Source organism: Haliotis asinina, chromosome 3 (assembly GCF_037392515.1).
Source record: "Haliotis asinina isolate JCU_RB_2024 chromosome 3, JCU_Hal_asi_v2, whole genome shotgun sequence".
Lineage (NCBI taxonomy): Eukaryota > Metazoa > Mollusca > Gastropoda > Lepetellida > Haliotidae > Haliotis > Haliotis asinina.
The window spans coordinates 84,980,630-84,999,763 of record NC_090282.1 but is presented as its reverse complement, the minus strand read 5'-3'; the positions used below and the strand labels follow the sequence as shown (position 1 = coordinate 84,999,763).

The following is a 19,134-nucleotide window of genomic DNA, read 5'->3' as shown; positions in this document are numbered from 1 at the left end:
AGCATGTTTACTCTTAAAATCCGGTGAAAAATATGACTAGCTGCCGGAAACAATAAATCAGACTATAGATAGCAATTAGGTTGTTCAGCCAGGTAAATGTATGATGACAGATCATCACTCACCTGGCATGAAATGCATGTACTGCCAACAGGCACAAGGGGTCATCTCAAAGATATTTATGCCTTTTCATGTGTGCTGAATAAGTCTAACTATATCTTGTTTATCATCTTATGTGTCTTTCTTTTATACGGTTTATGTTGAGATATGTGAAAGAGTTTGATACCCACAGGAAAGCTTAAATCAGTCGTCATGCTAAATGTCTTAAACATGTAGGTGACATGACCACTGCAAGATTGACAGGCCTGGATATTATGTGTAAATTGTTATGACATGCCATTTACTTCCCCAGTTTAATTCCCCTAAAGCATTATCTTATCTTTACTTGTATCTCTATACCCAGCCCGACCCCAACCACATCTGAAACACCCGTCCTAGTTTTGCTTTTGAGATGATCTCTCCTACCTGTTTGTATTCATAGTTGTAGTGAGAGTTCATGGTAGTTACATTCCTAATAGTTTCCATACTGTAGTTATCATTTTGTACATCAGCTATTGTTTATAATGAAGTAAGTATAATAATGAAGTGAGTGAGTGAGTGAGTCGAGTTTTACACCTCACTCAGTCAATATTCCAGCTATATGGCAGCTGTCTGTAAATAATCGAGTCTGGACCAGACAATCCAGTGATCAACAGCATGAGCATTGATGACATGTGTGAACCAAATTGGTGAGCCTGACCACCCAATCCTCTTACGACAAGCATAGTCACCTTTTATGGCAAGCATGTGCTGCTGAATGGGCCATCACGGGCCATTTCAGCATGGACATTTGAAATCGTGTCATTTGTAATACAACATCATCGCACACTAATTTGCATAAAGCCATGGTCTGTCCCAAATAAGTTGTTTTGGACATAAAAACGAAACCTGCATTGTTTATCTCTGAACTAATCTCTCCTCAGTGAAGTCTTTTTAGTAAGTTCCCTATTTCCATTTCACTGAACGTGTAGTTAGGCTCATCTCAGGTTTACAGATATTTCACACTTTTACATTTTAATTACTTAAACTGTAGATATATATCTCAAAAAAGAAAATCTTTTTCTACTTCAGATGACTTTAACTTGCAATAACCTTGAACTCTTCTGAGTTTGACCCTTGCACATGTTCTGCTGGTCTATTTCAGATTTACAGTGGGTGCTGGAAGACATCTATGAGGGAAAACTAATCTTGAAATAGCTGCAAAAATCTACCATAAATAGTAAGATGTGAAAATTTCCAGTTATCAAATTATTTCAGTTAAATGTCTACTTTTGAGTAAATGTTTCTGTCATACTCAATCATATCATGTTTGCTTAAGAGTCATACCTAACTAGTTGTATTTTTCAACCTTCTTTTGACATCATTGATGTGTGCTTTTCACTATTATCATTCAAATTCAAGTTGTAGTGACATTTATTTTCAGACCTGTGTTCATGTGTTGATTTTCGTAACATATAACTGTGTTTGAAGCAGACTTTTCTGTTTTAAGTATTGGTGGAGAATGAACAGCAACATATACCTTTGACGTGTTTATTATCAGTGATTACACCTTCTGTTTTCCCCAACTGTTGAACTTAATGTTTAGTATCTGAACACATAATAAATAGATGTCTGTACTGAGAACCATCATTTACCTCCCCTCTATTTATGCTAATAATCAGTGACATGAACAGTTGTTTGAGGAATAAAAGCCTGAGGTGAATAAAGTAATCTGGAAATGCAAAATGGATAAACTGCCCTTCTACAGATTCAAACGTCTTTCCAAACACCAAAAACATTACGTATGCTTTTTCATCATGTTAAAAATCAGAATCAGTTCATAATCCCCGAATCTGTAGACTTCCTGTTCACAACATTGGGCATGCTGTTCACATCATCGTCTCCAGACTCTATGCCTGCCGTCCGCGAATCTGAGGGTAAACCTGGATTCATCGCTAAAGGCGACTCGATGCCATTCTCTCTGGGTCCATCGGAGGTGACATTGGGCCCACAGCATACTTTGACGTTGATGAAACGGCGTCAATATTGGCCCACGATATGGACGTCGAGAAGGGAGATTGGCAGCTCGCAACTGATTTCGAAAGGTCTGTTAGGCCCTTGTTCGTGTAACTGGCAGAAATCTGTCACTTAGGTGGCGTAGGATGATTTGACGCTATTCTGCTCATGACATCACATGTGGACGACCCTACGTTGGGCGATCAGAAGTGGTGCCAGTTCGTTGTAGATGACCTTGCAAGTCATACACAGTACAATGGCTGCGTCCCACTGCTCTTGCAACATCAGTAACTAATCTTCCTGCTTGCAACATGCAAACGGCTTGTTCACATTGCACATTTGACAACTGTGGTATTTAAAGTACTGTTAGAACTGTGGTTTAAATGTGTTTTTTCAATTCTTAAGGCCAATGCAAACACATGCAAATGAAGAAAGCTTCGATGCAAAGATCACGTGATTGACTGCACTTGCAAAACCTGATTTGGCACTATCGACATTTGCATGACGAATGGATGGGTTTGAGTGGGTTTTGCTAACATGCTTCTAGAGTCGAAAGCTAGGGATCCCATTTCGAAAACATAGATGTATCATCAGGGAAAAATTATTCATTATTTTTTAAAATTACATTTTGTGAAGTTTCTTTTTTGACTCAGTATACATTGCTTGTGAAGCTTATGACAATCTGAAAATGCTACAGCCAACCTTTTGTAATCAAGATTCAGTAAAGTGATAGTTCTGTATCTGTATGTAAATACTTCAATGCTTGGGGTTCTACCAATTATTTAATAGGTCTGTATGTTGTTACTTCAGTGCTGAGGTTCCTAGCAATATCGTGATAATTGTGCATGTAATTACCTCATTGCTGAGGGTCTATTCAATAAATGTATAGGTTTGTATGTAATTACCTCAATGCTGAGGGCCTATTCAATAAATGTATAGGTTTGTATGTAATTACCTCAATGCTGAGGGTCTATTCAATAAATGTATAGGTTTGTATGTAATTACCTCAATGCTGAGGGTCTATTCAATAAATGTATAGGTTTGTATGTAATTACCTCAATGCTGAGGGCCTATTCAATAAATGTATAGGTTTGTATGTAATTACCTCAATGCTGAGGGTCTATTCAATAAATGTATAGGTTTGTATGTAATTACCTCAATGCTGAGGGTCTATTCAATAAATGTATAGGTTTGTATGTAATTACCTCAAGGCTGAGGGCCTATTCAATAAATGTATAGGTTTGTATGTAATTACCTCAATGCTGAGGGCCTATTCAATAAATGTATAGGTTTGCATGTAATTACCTCAATGCTGAGGGTCTATTCAATAAATGTATAGGTTTGTATGTAATTACCTCAAGGCTGAGGGCCTATTCAATAAATGTATAGGTTTGTATGTAATTACCTCAATGCTGAGGGTCTATTCAATAAATGTATAGGTTTGTATGTAATTACCTCAATGCTGAGGGTCTATTCAATAAATGTATAGGTTTGTATGTAATTACCTCAATGCTGAGGGTCTATTCAATAAATGTATAGGTTTGTATGTAATTACCTCAATGCTGAGGGTCTATTCAATAAATGTATAGGTTTGTATGTAATTACCTCAATGCTGAGGTTCCTTCCATTATTTGGGGAATAGTTCTCCTTTGTAGGATTGTGTGAACAAGTCATCCTTTATAGAATAGTTTAGTCCTCATACATAATGCTGTTATATTTCTTTCCACAATTATTTGTGTGGTTGACAAACATCTATCTCTCACTGGTGATGTATTACTCCTCCAGAGGTCGTCTCAACTCTTTCTCACTTACATCCTTCCTCATGAGTTCAGCATGATGGGCGCTGACTTGTGATGCTGCTGGATTGAAATATGCAGTTGTATCTTTTTCAGCATGTGATGTGTTCATTTTTTGTTTGTTCATAGTATTAAAATGAAAAAAATATTCAAGAATGCTTACCAGGCGGGCAGACGGGCATGCAGGCATGCAGGCATTTACAATTTATCTGTCTCATTCCAGATTGTAGAAATATTTCTCCTCATTCCATCAATCTTGCTCCAGCATATGAATCCCAACTCTTTCCTCTGTAGTCCTTCCAGTTTGTCAACCATGGACTTTCTTCAGTTGGATTGTGTAACATTGAACCTCGGAATCTTCTCTTTTCCATCTTTATGTTCATAGTGGATTTATTTTTGGGAGAATTCAGTAGTTATAGTGATTATTTTAGATTTCATCCTTACCTAATTCACGGCTGGATTTTCAGGCTGACTTTTTCTACTAGTTTATCCTTTAAAAATGATGTTTCTTATTTCTAAACAATTCGGTTCATATTGTTTATTCAGTATTATCCCTATGAAAACAGATTACCGGTAATGATCAGACTTACATGGTTTCATTATTCATGATGGGGATATGTTATTCAGGTAGTAAGTTAAATTGAGGCATGGATAAGTTTGTTGATACTGTTAACATACTGACACCATGAAAAATATTGGGGATGCAATACTTCATTCCGGTTATACAACAAAATGTTATGGATGTCAACTTCTTCTTTATTGTTTTCATGTTTCTGGGCTATTTAAAACAAGAAAACCCCACACATCCTCCTAATGTCTGTGTCTATACTGTTTATCTGTCAACCCCTAACTGGTGCTAGTTTAAAAGTCAAACGTGAAAATAGTAATAATAACAAAATATTTCATAATATTTTTATAATCCAGACAATTCTGTTCCATAGCTATGTTCTTTTGTTATAACAGCTGTTATACTGTTAAATGTGTGTGTGTGTGTGTGTGTGTGTGTGTGTGTGTGTGTGTGTGTGTGTGTGTGTGTGTGTGTGTGTGTGTGTGTGTGTGTGTGTGTGTGTGTGTGTGTGTGTGTGTGTGTGTGTGTGTGTGTGTGTGTGTGAAGTTTCAATACTGAATGAGTTCAGGGAGGTAATGCGTGAGTGCATCACGCTGAAGTAAAGTAAGTGAGAGTGACAGGTATGTATACTACTGTAGCGTTAGTTCAAGGCACAGAAAGGAAGACTGGGTATCGCTCCAGCTCCTACACATCGCGTGCTACCTTCGCCAGCCTGAGGCATCATCTCACCACTACCATGCAAGAGATCATTAAAAAATGTTTCAGTTTGTCCGGGAACTGAATGGTGTAGTTACTTACATTTACATTTAGGAGATAAACATACTGTGTTTGAAAATCAGAGGTACATAACAAAATTCTAATCGCTCTACCATTATCTCCATTCTATCTTAACCGCGTTTTTTTTAAAGATTTTAAAACAAATACACACAGTGTTGAAATATCAGAAGTATATGGCGTGATTTAAATACCTCAGAATGACTTGATTAGCCAATCACAATCCATTATTTATTGAAGTCGTGGTAGAATTACTCATAGGGAAAGATATGCAGCATAATGCCAGTCATAAAGCCTGCTTTGCAGGCTATCCAGAAGTGCATATACCGTTCTACTGTTCTCAGAACTCTGTAGGTCCTTAAAGCGAGATGTTCCTGAATAAACAATCAAAAGTTAGAACTCTCTAAAGCCTCCTTTCATGTACCCTTTACGATGGTACCTTCATGCTTTGTATGTCGCCCTTGTTCTCAGGCACCCGTGTCTGATCAAACGCAACCCGTATAGATGAGTCACTCTGTAATACTGAAGTGCACAGCTTAAAACTTGATGGTGTGATATGTTGTGTTTCTCAGTGTTATCTTCCTCCACATCATCTGTATGTATTCCACCACCCCAGATGTAAGCAAGGGCCTTTTTCACCTGTTGACGACGTAATGTGTCAGCTGTACCAAACACATGCAGCAAGGATTATAGGAACAGAAACCTGAAGGGCCCGCTAGGACCACTGAATGGTCTACCTTCTCCCACCAAATCAAGTCTTTGGATGCAGTTATCTCCCTTAGACCGTAGCATTCCCTCTTGTCGCGGTAACTCTGAATGATCTTAGTTTCATCATCTGATATTACAGCCGAAACTGTGATTAAGAGGAAGAAGTTCGGATTTTCACGAAAAATGAACCTGACTGCCACACAAAATCATATTGTTGGGAAATGGTTTGGTTTGTTAAATATATCTTTCATCTCATGGGTTTAATGAGAAAATATCGGGGTCTTTTTCATGCAGATGAAGATGGTCCAGTGCACGTTACTGTTGTGAGCATGAATACAAGTGGACCGATGTGTCCAAATACTGTAGCCATATAATGTGTTACACGGGTGCGGTGTTGGCTTCTGGGAATGGATGGATGTGGTACGTAGTATGAAGAGTTGTTTCCACCCGATTTTCTGGTAAACGTGTGCTACTAAATTGACATATAATATACACTGTGTGATCTGTTTGATACGGTAAAGGACAGTGTCAGGTTTTACTGGACGTTAGTGTATGCCTTCCTTACGTTAAAGCATGTTGTTTTAAGCCGTGGGTGGTCTGATTCCAGGTGTATCACGGGTGACTGTGGATGAAAGAGTCTGGACCAGAACCACCGTGACTTACGGCATGGACCAGGACCCACGCTGAACAATCCATGGTCTATCTTTGTAAAGTACGCAGACAGGGAGGGAAGGAGGACGGGTATTTTTCGTATGTCTACATCAACCTTGATCCAAGTGCTAACCCTTGAGGCTTGTAAAATGGAATATAGTATGTCTTTATTCCTAGGAATATTGATAATGTAGAATAATACGCTAAATAATGTCACGATAGAACAATCTTGAAGGAACGTCCCCTTGTAAGTGTTTCAGGGTTATGAAAATTTTCATTTCCACCTGAATAACTATATCTTTATTTGAACTCATTTCTGGGCTCAGGTTGATATGGGGGATACGATTTCAAATTGAAAATAGTCCCATTCTTACTTGCACATCATCACGTAGTTTGTTCCTACTGTAGTAACTAACGTAGGTCCAACGATCGCAGAAACAAAGAGGGGTTATCGCACAGCTTCAACACAGCGCGTACCACCTTCCTTAGCCCCCAGTCTCTCTCAGTGGTTGGGTATTGGCACCGAACAATAGCGAACTGTGGTGACTGAAAGCAGCCGAACGGACTGTCACTCTTATAGAACTGTGAAATGCGGACTAGTCTTGAATTTGCAGACTAACGAGGGTGATATGCCCACCACCCCAGTTCATTCAGATTTGCAAAGGAGCGAAATAATTGTGAGTGAAGAGTTTTGGCGTCACAACAATCCCAAAACGTGTTTGTAAACATGCTGACAGAAACCACATACGCTAATATACTCTTGTTATTGCTCTCGGTCCATTGACTGGTAGTCCCTGTGATGACTGGTTGCAGCCGAACGGGCTGGGCCGTTGCTGTGAGGAGTTTTGTCACTATGCTGTAAATTGCCTCCTACTGGACCCAGTATGGAGCTTTACACTGGGAACAACGCGGCTGTTGTCTGTACCATTATTTTATCATTAATATCATGATGTTGCAGAGTTTTTGAAAATGTCCTATAGTATCACAATTAACATGTAATAAAACTGAAGTGTGCATATCAACAAGACAGTCTCATGCTTTTGTGTGAGTATTTCCGCGAAGCATTCTTTATCCAGGCCACCACAGTGAAAGCTTTGGACGGGTTGTGTAAAAGGTGGCTGGACCTGAGGGCAAGCATACTTACCTGGTACGGGAGGTTACCGTGATCCGCAAGGCGGTCCTCCCAGGGCGAGGCCTTTCCATTGCACCTCGGTTTGGCTGACCCCTGCGATCACCCCAAATGCGGGTGACTCGAGTACGTAATTTATAAGTGTGGGGGTCTGCGTCCGCGCTAACCCCTGAATAAACAATCAAAAGTTAGAACTCTCTAAAGCCTCCTCTCATGTACCCTTTACGATGGTACCTTCATGCTTTGTATATCGCCCTTGTTCTCATGCACCCGTGTCTGATCAAACGCAACCCGTATAGATGAGTCACTCTGTAATACTGAAGTGCACAGCTTAAAACTTGATGGTGTGATATGTTGTGTTTCTCAGTGTTATCTTCCTCCACATCATCTGTATGTATTCCACCACCCCAGATGTAAGCAAGGGCCTTTTCACCTGTTGACGATGTAATGTGTCAGCTGTGCCAAACACATGCAGCAAGGATTATAGGAACAGAAACCTGAAGGGCCCGCTAGGACCACTGAATGGTCTACCTTCTCCCACCAAATCAAGTCTTTGGATGCAGTTATCTCCCTTAGACCGTAGCCTTCCCTCTTGTCGCGGTAACTCTGAATGATCTTAGTTTCATCATCTGATATTACAGCCGAAACTGTGATTAAGAGGAAGAAGTTCGGATTTTCACGAAAAATGAACCTGACTGCCACACAAAATCATATTGTTGGGAAATGGTTTGGTTTGTTAAATATATCTTTCATCTCATGGGTTTAATGAGAAAATATCTGGGTCTTTTTCATGCAGATGAAGATGGTCCAGTGCACGTTGCTGTTGTGAGCATGAATACAAGTGGACCGATGTGTCCAAATACTGTAGCCATATAATGTGTTACACGGGTGCGGTGTTGGCTTCTGGGAATGGATGGATGTGGTACGTAGTATGAAGAGTTGTTTCCACCCGATTTTCTGGTAAACGTGTGCTACTAAATTGACATATAATATACACTGTGTGATCTGTTTGATACGGTAAAGGACAGTGTCAGGTTTTACTGGATGTTAGTGTATGCCTTCCTTACGTTAAAGCATGTTGTTTTAAGCCATGGGTGGTCTGATTCCAGGTGTATCACGGGTGACTGTGGATGAAAGAGTCTGGACCAGAACCACCGTGACTTACGGCATGGACCAGGACCCACGCTGAACAATCCATGGTCTATCTTTGTAAAGTACGCAGACAGGGAGGGAAGGAGGAAGGGTAGTTTTCGTATGTCTACATCAACCTTGATCCAAGTGCTAACCCTTGAGGCTTGTAAAATGGAATATAGTATGTCTTTATTCCTAGGAATATTGATAATGTAGAATAATACGCTAAATAATGTCACGATAGAACAATCTTGAAGGAACGTCCCCTTGTAAGTGTTTCAGGGTTATGAAAATTTTCATTTCCACCTGAATAACTATATCTTTATTTGAACTCATTTCTGGGCTCAGGTTGATATGGGGGATACGATTTCAAATTGAAAATAGTCCCATTCTTACTTGCACATCATCACGTAGTTTGTTCCTACTGTAGTAACTAACGTAGGTCCAACGATCGCAGAAACAAAGAGGGGTTATCGCACAGCTTCAACACAGCGCGTACCACCTTCCTTAGCCCCCAGTCTCTCTCAGTGGTTGGGTATTGGCACCGAACAATAGCGAACTGTGGTGACTGAAAGCAGCCGAACGGACTGTCACTCTTATAGAACTGTGAAATGCGGACTAGTCTTGAATTTGCAGACTAACGAGGGTGATATGCCCACCACCCCAGTTCATTCAGATTTGCAAAGGAGCGAAATAATTGTGAGTGAAGAGTTTTGGCGTCACAACAATCCCAAAACGTGTTTGTAAACATGCTGACAGAAACCACATACGCTAATATACTCTTGTTATTGCTCTCGGTCCATTGACTGGTAGTCCCTGTGATGACTGGTTGCAGCCGAACGGGCTGGGCCGTTGCTGTGAGGAGTTTTGTCACTATGCTGTAAATTGCCTCCTACTGGACCCAGTATGGAGCTTTACACTGGGAACAACGCGGCTGTTGTCTGTACCATTATTTTATCATTAATATCATGATGTTGCAGAGTTTTTGAAAATGTCCTATAGTATCACAATTAACATGTAATAAAACTGAAGTGTGCATATCAACAAGACAGTCTCATGCTTTTGTGTGAGTATTTCCGCGAAGCATTCTTTATCCAGGCCACCACAGTGAAAGCTTTGGACGGGTTGTGTAAAAGGTGGCTGGACCTGTGGGCTAGCATACTTACCTGGTACGGGAGGTTACCGTGATCCGCAAGGCGGTCCTCCCAGGGCGAGGCCTTTCCATTGCACCTCGGTTTGGCTGACCCCTGCGATCACCCCAAATGCGGGTGACTCGAGTACGTAATTTATAAGTGTGGGGGTCTGCGTCCGCGCTAACCCCTGAGTAAACAATCAAAAGTTAGAACTCTCTAAAGCCTCCTCTCATGTACCCTTTACGATGGTACCTTCATGCTTTGAATATCGCCCTTGTTCTCATGCACCCGTGTCTGATCAAACGCAACTCGTATAGATGAGTCACTCTGTAATACTGACGTACACAGCTTAAAACTTGATGGTGTGATATGTTGTGTTTCTCAGTGTTATCTTCCTCCACATCATCTGTATGTATTCCACCACCCCAGATGTAAGCAAGGGCCTTTTCACCTGTTGACGATGTAATGTGTCAGCTGTACCAAACACATGCAGCAAGGATTATAGGAACAGAAACCTGAAGGGCCCGCTAGGACCACTGAATGGTCTACCTTCTCCCACCAAATCAAGTCTTTGGATGCAGTTATCTCCCTTAGACCGTAGTCTTCCCTCTTGTCGCGGTAACTCTGAATGATCTTAGTTTCATCATTTGATATTACAGCCGAAACTGTGATTAAGAGGAAGAAGTTCGGATTTTCACGAAAAATGAACCTGACTGCCACACAAAATCATATTGTTGGGAAATGGTTTGGTTTGTTAAATATATCTTTCATCTCATGGGTTTAATGAGAAAATATCGGGGTCTTTTTCATGCAGATGAAGATGGTCCAGTGCACGTTACTGTTGTGAGCATGAATACAAGTGGACCGATGTGTCCAAATACTGTAGCCATATAATGTGTTACACGGGTGCGGTGTTGGCTTCTGGGAATGGATGGATGTGGTACGTAGTATGAAGAGTTGTTTCCACCCGATTTTCTGGTAAACGTGTGCTACTAAATTGACATATAATATACACTGTGTGATCTGTTTGATACGGTAAAGGACAGTGTCAGGTTTTACTGGACGTTAGTGTATGCCTTCCTTACGTTAAAGCATGTTGTTTTAAGCCGTGGGTGGTCTGATTCCAGGTGTATCACGGGTGACTGTGGATGAAAGAGTCTGGACCAGAACCACCGTGACTTACGGCATGGACCAGGACCCACGCTGAACAATCCATGGTCTATCTTTGTAAAGTACGCAGACAGGGAGGGAAGGAGGACGGGTATTTTTCGTATGTCTACATCAACCTTGATCCAAGTGCTAACCCTTGAGGCTTGTAAAATGGAATATAGTATGTCTTTATTCCTAGGAATATTGATAATGTAGAATAATACGCTAAATAATGTCACGATAGAACAATCTTGAAGGAACGTCCCCTTGTAAGTGTTTCAGGGTTATGAAAATTTTCATTTCCACCTGAATAACTATATCTTTATTTGAACTCATTTCTGGGCTCAGGTTGATATGGGGGATACGATTTCAAATTGAAAATAGTCCCATTCTTACTTGCACATCATCACGTAGTTTGTTCCTACTGTAGTAACTAACGTAGGTCCAACGATCGCAGAAACAAAGAGGGGTTATCGCACAGCTTCAACACAGCGCGTACCACCTTCCTTAGCCCCCAGTCTCTCTCAGTGGTTGGGTATTGGCACCGAACAATAGCGAACTGTGGTGACTGAAAGCAGCCGAACGGACTGTCACTCTTATAGAACTGTGAAATGCGGACTAGTCTTGAATTTGCAGACTAACGAGGGTGATATGCCCACCACCCCAGTTCATTCAGATTTGCAAAGGAGCGAAATAATTGTGAGTGAAGAGTTTTGGCGTCACAACAATCCCAAAACGTGTTTGTAAACATGCTGACAGAAACCACATACGCTAATATACTCTTGTTATTGCTCTCGGTCCATTGACTGGTAGTCCCTGTGATGACTGGTTGCAGCCGAACGGGCTGGGCCGTTGCTGTGAGGAGTTTTGTCACTATGCTGTAAATTGCCTCCTACTGGACCCAGTATGGAGCTTTACACTGGGAACAACGCGGCTGTTGTCTGTACCATTATTTTATCATTAATATCATGATGTTGCAGAGTTTTTGAAAATGTCCTATAGTATCACAATTAACATGTAATAAAACTGAAGTGTGCATATCAACAAGACAGTCTCATGCTTTTGTGTGAGTATTTCCGCGAAGCATTCTTTATCCAGGCCACCACAGTGAAAGCTTTGGACGGGTTGTGTAAAAGGTGGCTGGACCTGAGGGCAAGCATACTTACCTGGTACGGGAGGTTACCGTGATCCGCAAGGCGGTCCTCCCAGGGCGAGGCCTTTCCATTGCACCTCGGTTTGGCTGACCCCTGCGATCACCCCAAATGCGGGTGACTCGAGTACGTAATTTATAAGTGTGGGGGTCTGCGTCCGCGCTAACCCCTGAATAAACAATCAAAAGTTAGAACTCTCTAAAGCCTCCTCTCATGTACCCTTTACGATGGTACCTTCATGCTTTGTATATCGCCCTTGTTCTCATGCACCCGTGTCTGATCAAACGCAACCCGTATAGATGAGTCACTCTGTAATACTGAAGTGCACAGCTTAAAACTTGATGGTGTGATATGTTGTGTTTCTCAGTGTTATCTTCCTCCACATCATCTGTATGTATTCCACCACCCCAGATGTAAGCAAGGGCCTTTTCACCTGTTGACGATGTAATGTGTCAGCTGTGCCAAACACATGCAGCAAGGATTATAGGAACAGAAACCTGAAGGGCCCGCTAGGACCACTGAATGGTCTACCTTCTCCCACCAAATCAAGTCTTTGGATGCAGTTATCTCCCTTAGACCGTAGCCTTCCCTCTTGTCGCGGTAACTCTGAATGATCTTAGTTTCATCATCTGATATTACAGCCGAAACTGTGATTAAGAGGAAGAAGTTCGGATTTTCACGAAAAATGAACCTGACTGCCACACAAAATCATATTGTTGGGAAATGGTTTGGTTTGTTAAATATATCTTTCATCTCATGGGTTTAATGAGAAAATATCTGGGTCTTTTTCATGCAGATGAAGATGGTCCAGTGCACGTTGCTGTTGTGAGCATGAATACAAGTGGACCGATGTGTCCAAATACTGTAGCCATATAATGTGTTACACGGGTGCGGTGTTGGCTTCTGGGAATGGATGGATGTGGTACGTAGTATGAAGAGTTGTTTCCACCCGATTTTCTGGTAAACGTGTGCTACTAAATTGACATATAATATACACTGTGTGATCTGTTTGATACGGTAAAGGACAGTGTCAGGTTTTACTGGATGTTAGTGTATGCCTTCCTTACGTTAAAGCATGTTGTTTTAAGCCATGGGTGGTCTGATTCCAGGTGTATCACGGGTGACTGTGGATGAAAGAGTCTGGACCAGAACCACCGTGACTTACGGCATGGACCAGGACCCACGCTGAACAATCCATGGTCTATCTTTGTAAAGTACGCAGACAGGGAGGGAAGGAGGAAGGGTAGTTTTCGTATGTCTACATCAACCTTGATCCAAGTGCTAACCCTTGAGGCTTGTAAAATGGAATATAGTATGTCTTTATTCCTAGGAATATTGATAATGTAGAATAATACGCTAAATAATGTCACGATAGAACAATCTTGAAGGAACGTCCCCTTGTAAGTGTTTCAGGGTTATGAAAATTTTCATTTCCACCTGAATAACTATATCTTTATTTGAACTCATTTCTGGGCTCAGGTTGATATGGGGGATACGATTTCAAATTGAAAATAGTCCCATTCTTACTTGCACATCATCACGTAGTTTGTTCCTACTGTAGTAACTAACGTAGGTCCAACGATCGCAGAAACAAAGAGGGGTTATCGCACAGCTTCAACACAGCGCGTACCACCTTCCTTAGCCCCCAGTCTCTCTCAGTGGTTGGGTATTGGCACCGAACAATAGCGAACTGTGGTGACTGAAAGCAGCCGAACGGACTGTCACTCTTATAGAACTGTGAAATGCGGACTAGTCTTGAATTTGCAGACTAACGAGGGTGATATGCCCACCACCCCAGTTCATTCAGATTTGCAAAGGAGCGAAATAATTGTGAGTGAAGAGTTTTGGCGTCACAACAATCCCAAAACGTGTTTGTAAACATGCTGACAGAAACCACATACGCTAATATACTCTTGTTATTGCTCTCGGTCCATTGACTGGTAGTCCCTGTGATGACTGGTTGCAGCCGAACGGGCTGGGCCGTTGCTGTGAGGAGTTTTGTCACTATGCTGTAAATTGCCTCCTACTGGACCCAGTATGGAGCTTTACACTGGGAACAACGCGGCTGTTGTCTGTACCATTATTTTATCATTAATATCATGATGTTGCAGAGTTTTTGAAAATGTCCTATAGTATCACAATTAACATGTAATAAAACTGAAGTGTGCATATCAACAAGACAGTCTCATGCTTTTGTGTGAGTATTTCCGCGAAGCATTCTTTATCCAGGCCACCACAGTGAAAGCTTTGGACGGGTTGTGTAAAAGGTGGCTGGACCTGTGGGCTAGCATACTTACCTGGTACGGGAGGTTACCGTGATCCGCAAGGCGGTCCTCCCAGGGCGAGGCCTTTCCATTGCACCTCGGTTTGGCTGACCCCTGCGATCACCCCAAATGCGGGTGACTCGAGTACGTAATTTATAAGTGTGGGGGTCTGCGTCCGCGCTAACCCCTGAGTAAACAATCAAAAGTTAGAACTCTCTAAAGCCTCCTCTCATGTACCCTTTACGATGGTACCTTCATGCTTTGAATATCGCCCTTGTTCTCATGCACCCGTGTCTGATCAAACGCAACTCGTATAGATGAGTCACTCTGTAATACTGACGTACACAGCTTAAAACTTGATGGTGTGATATGTTGTGTTTCTCAGTGTTATCTTCCTCCACATCATCTGTATGTATTCCACCACCCCAGATGTAAGCAAGGGCCTTTTCACCTGTTGACGATGTAATGTGTCAGCTGTACCAAACACATGCAGCAAGGATTATAGGAACAGAAACCTGAAGGGCCCGCTAGGACCACTGAATGGTCTACCTTCTCCCACCAAATCAAGTCTTTGGATGCAGTTATCTCCCTTAGACCGTAGTCTTCCCTCTTGTCGCGGTAACTCTGAATGATCTTAGTTTCATCATTTGATATTACAGCCGAAACTGTGATTAAGAGGAAGAAGTTCGGATTTTCACGAAAAATGAACCTGACTGCCACACAAAATCATATTGTTGGGAAATGGTTTGGTTTGTTAAATATATCTTTCATCTCATGGGTTTAATGAGAAAATATCTGGGTCTTTTTCATGCAGATGAAGATGGTCCAGTGCACGTTGCTGTTGTGAGCATGAATACAAGTGGACCGATGTGTCCAAATACTGTAGCCATATAATGTGTTACACGGGTGCGGTGTTGGCTTCTGGGAATGGATGGATGTGGTACGTAGTATGAAGAGTTGTTTCCACCCGATTTTCTGGTAAACGTGTGCTACTAAATTGACATATAATATACACTGTGTGATCTGTTTGATACGGTAAAGGACAGTGTCAGGTTTTACTGGATGTTAGTGTATGCCTTCCTTACGTTAAAGCATGTTGTTTTAAGCCGTGGGTGGTCTGATTCCAGGTGTATCACGGGTGACTGTGGATGAAAGAGTCTGGACCAGAACCACCGTGACTTACGGCATGGACCAGGACCCACGCTGAACAATCCATGGTCTATCTTTGTAAAGTACGCAGACAGGGAGGGAAGGAGGAAGGGTAGTTTTCGTATGTCTACATCAACCTTGATCCAAGTGCTAACCCTTGAGGCTTGTAAAATGGAATATAGTATGTCTTTATTCCTAGGAATATTGATAATGTAGAATAATACGCTAAACAATGTCACGATAGAACAATCTTGAAAGAACGTCCCCTTGTAAGTGTTTCAGGGTTATGAAAAATTTCATTTCCACCTGAATAACTATATCTTTATTTGAACTCATTTCTGGGCTCAGGTTGATATGGGGGATACGATTTCAAATTGAAAATAGTCCCATTCTTACTTGCACATCATCACGTAGTTTGTTCCTACTGTAGTAACTAACGTAGGTCCAACGATCGCAGAAACAAAGAGGGGTTATCGCACAGCTTCAACACAGCGCGTACCACCTTCCTTAGCCCCCAGTCTCTCTCAGTGGTTGGGTATTGGCACCGAACAATAGCGAACTGTGGTGACTGAAAGCAGCCGAACGGACTGTCACTCTTATAGAACTGTGAAATGCGGACTAGTCTTGAATTTGCAGACTAACGAGGGTGATATCCCCACCACCCCAGTTCATTCAGATTTGCAAAGGAGCGAAATAATTGTGAGTGAAGAGTTTTGGCGTCACAACAATCCCAAATCGTGTTTGTAAACATGCTGACAGAAACCACATACGCTAATATACTCTTGTTATTGCTCTCGGTCCATTGACTGGTAGTCCCTGTGATGACTGGTTGCAGCCGAACGGGCTGGGCCGTTGCTGTGAGGAGTTTTGTCACTATGCTGTAAATTGCCTCCTACTGGACCCAGTATGGAGCTTTACACTGGGAACAACGCGGCTGTTGTCTGTACCATTATTTTATCATTAATATCATGATGTTGCAGAGTTTTTGAAAATGTCCTATAGTATCACAATTAACATGTAATAAAACTGAAGTGTGCATATCAACAAGACAGTCTCATGCTTTTGTGTGAGTATTTCCGCGAAGCATTCTTTATCCAGGCCACCACAGTGAAAGCTTTGGACGGGTTGTGTAAAAGGTGGCTGGACCTGTGGGCTAGCATACTTACCTGGTACGGGAGGTTACCGTGATCCGCAAGGCGGTCCTCCCAGGGCGAGGCCTTTCCATTGCACCTCGGTTTGGCTGACCCCTGCGATCACCCCAAATGCGGGTGACTCGAGTACGTAATTTATAAGTGTGGGGGTCTGCGTCCGCGCTAACCCCTGAGTAAACAATCAAAAGTTAGAACTCTCTAAAGCCTCCTCTCATGTACCCTTTACGATGGTACCTTCATGCTTTGAATATCGCCCTTGTTCTCATGCACCCGTGTCTGATCAAACGCAACTCGTATAGATGAGTCACTCTGTAATACTGACGTACACAGCTTAAAACTTGATGGTGTGATATGTTGTGTTTCTCAGTGTTATCTTCCTCCACATCATCTGTATGTATTCCACCACCCCAGATGTAAGCAAGGGCCTTTTCACCTGTTGACGATGTAATGTGTCAGCTGTACCAAACACATGCAGCAAGGATTATAGGAACAGAAACCTGAAGGGCCCGCTAGGACCACTGAATGGTCTACCTTCTCCCACCAAATCAAGTCTTTGGATGCAGTTATCTCCCTTAGACCGTAGTCTTCCCTCTTGTCGCGGTAACTCTGAATGATCTTAGTTTCATCATTTGATATTACAGCCGAAACTGTGATTAAGAGGAAGAAGTTCGGATTTTCACGAAAAATGAACCTGACTGCCACACAAAATCATATTGTTGGGAAATGGTTTGGTTTGTTAAATATATCTTTCATCTCATGGGTTTAATGAGAAAATATCGGGGTCTTTTTCATGCAGATGAAGATGGTCCAGTGCACGTTGCTGTTGTGAGCATGAATACAAGTGGACCGATGTGTCCAAATACTGTAGCCATATAATGTGTTACACGGGTGCGGTGTTGGCTTCTGGGAATGGATGGATGTGGTACGTAGTATGAAGAGTTGTTTCCACCCGATTTTCTGGTAAACGTGTGCTACTAAATTGACATATAATATACACTGTGTGATCTGTTTGATACGGTAAAGGACAGTGTCAGGTTTTACTGGATGTTAGTGTATGCCTTCCTTACGTTAAAGCATGTTGTTTTAAGCCGTGGGTGGTCTGATTCCAGGTGTATCACGGGTGACTGTGGATGAAAGAGTCTGGACCAGAACCACCGTGACTTACGGCATGGACCAGGACCCACGCTGAACAATCCATGGTCTATCTTTGTAAAGTACGCAGACAGGGAGGGAAGGAGGAAGGGTAGTTTTCGTATGTCTACATCAACCTTGATCCAAGTGCTAACCCTTGAGGCTTGTAAAATGGAATATAGTATGTCTTTATTCCTAGGAATATTGATAATGTAGAATAATACGCTAAACAATGTCACGATAGAACAATCTTGAAAGAACGTCCCCTTGTAAGTGTTTCAGGGTTATGAAAAATTTCATTTCCACCTGAATAACTATATCTTTATTTGAACTCATTTCTGGGCTCAGGTTGATATGGGGGATACGATTTCAAATTGAAAATAGTCCCATTCTTACTTGCACATCATCACGTAGTTTGTTCCTACTGTAGTAACTAACGTAGGTCCAACGATCGCAGAAACAAAGAGGGGTTATCGCACAGCTTCAACACAGCGCGTACCACCTTCCTTAGCCCCCAGTCTCTCTCAGTGGTTGGGTATTGGCACCGAACAATAGCGAACTGTGGTGACTGAAAGCAGCCGAACGGACTGTCACTCTTATAGAACTGTGAAATGCGGACTAGTCTTGAATTTGCAGACTAACGAGGGTGATATCCCCACCACCCCAGTTCATTCAGATTTGCAAAGGAGCGAAATAATTGTGAGTGAAGAGTTTTGGCGTCACAACAATCCCAAATCGTGTTTGTAAACATGCTGACAGAAACCACATACGCTAATATACTCTTGTTATTGCTCTCGGTCCATTGACTGGTAGTCCCTGTGATGACTGGTTGCAGCCGAACGGGCTGGGCCGTTGCTGTGAGGAGTTTTGTCACTATGCTGTAAATTGCCTCCTACTGGACCCAGTATGGAGCTTTACACTGGGAACAACGCGGCTGTTGTCTGTACCATTATTTTATCATTAATATCATGATGTTGCAGAGTTTTTGAAAATGTCCTATAGTATCACAATTAACATGTAATAAAACTGAAGTGTGCATATCAACAAGACAGTCTCATGCTTTTGTGTGAGTATTTCCGCGAAGCATTCTTTATCCAGGCCACCACAGTGAAAGCTTTGGACGGGTTGTGTAAAAGGTGGCTGGACCTGTGGGCTAGC

General features: G+C 41.9%; 5 non-coding genes across 5 annotated transcripts; all 5 read left to right on the top strand.

Annotated features, from left to right (window-relative positions):
- Positions 1-7,724: 7,724 nt before the first annotated feature.
- On the top strand, positions 7,725-7,889 carry LOC137279291 (U1 spliceosomal RNA). The gene has a single exon (XR_010956685.1). It is a non-coding gene; the product is annotated as a U1 spliceosomal RNA (small nuclear RNA).
- A 2,117-nt stretch (positions 7,890-10,006) lies between these two features.
- LOC137279289 (U1 spliceosomal RNA) lies at positions 10,007-10,171 on the top strand. The gene has a single exon (XR_010956684.1). It is a non-coding gene; the product is annotated as a U1 spliceosomal RNA (small nuclear RNA).
- Positions 10,172-12,288: 2,117 nt separating this feature from the next.
- Positions 12,289-12,453, top strand: LOC137279301 (U1 spliceosomal RNA). Its single transcript, XR_010956695.1, has one exon. It is a non-coding gene; the product is annotated as a U1 spliceosomal RNA (small nuclear RNA).
- Positions 12,454-14,570: 2,117 nt separating this feature from the next.
- On the top strand, positions 14,571-14,735 carry LOC137279300 (U1 spliceosomal RNA). The gene has a single exon (XR_010956694.1). It is a non-coding gene; the product is annotated as a U1 spliceosomal RNA (small nuclear RNA).
- Positions 14,736-16,852: 2,117 nt separating this feature from the next.
- Positions 16,853-17,017, top strand: LOC137279299 (U1 spliceosomal RNA). The gene has a single exon (XR_010956693.1). It is a non-coding gene; the product is annotated as a U1 spliceosomal RNA (small nuclear RNA).
- The last annotated feature ends 2,117 nt before the right edge of the window (positions 17,018-19,134 follow it).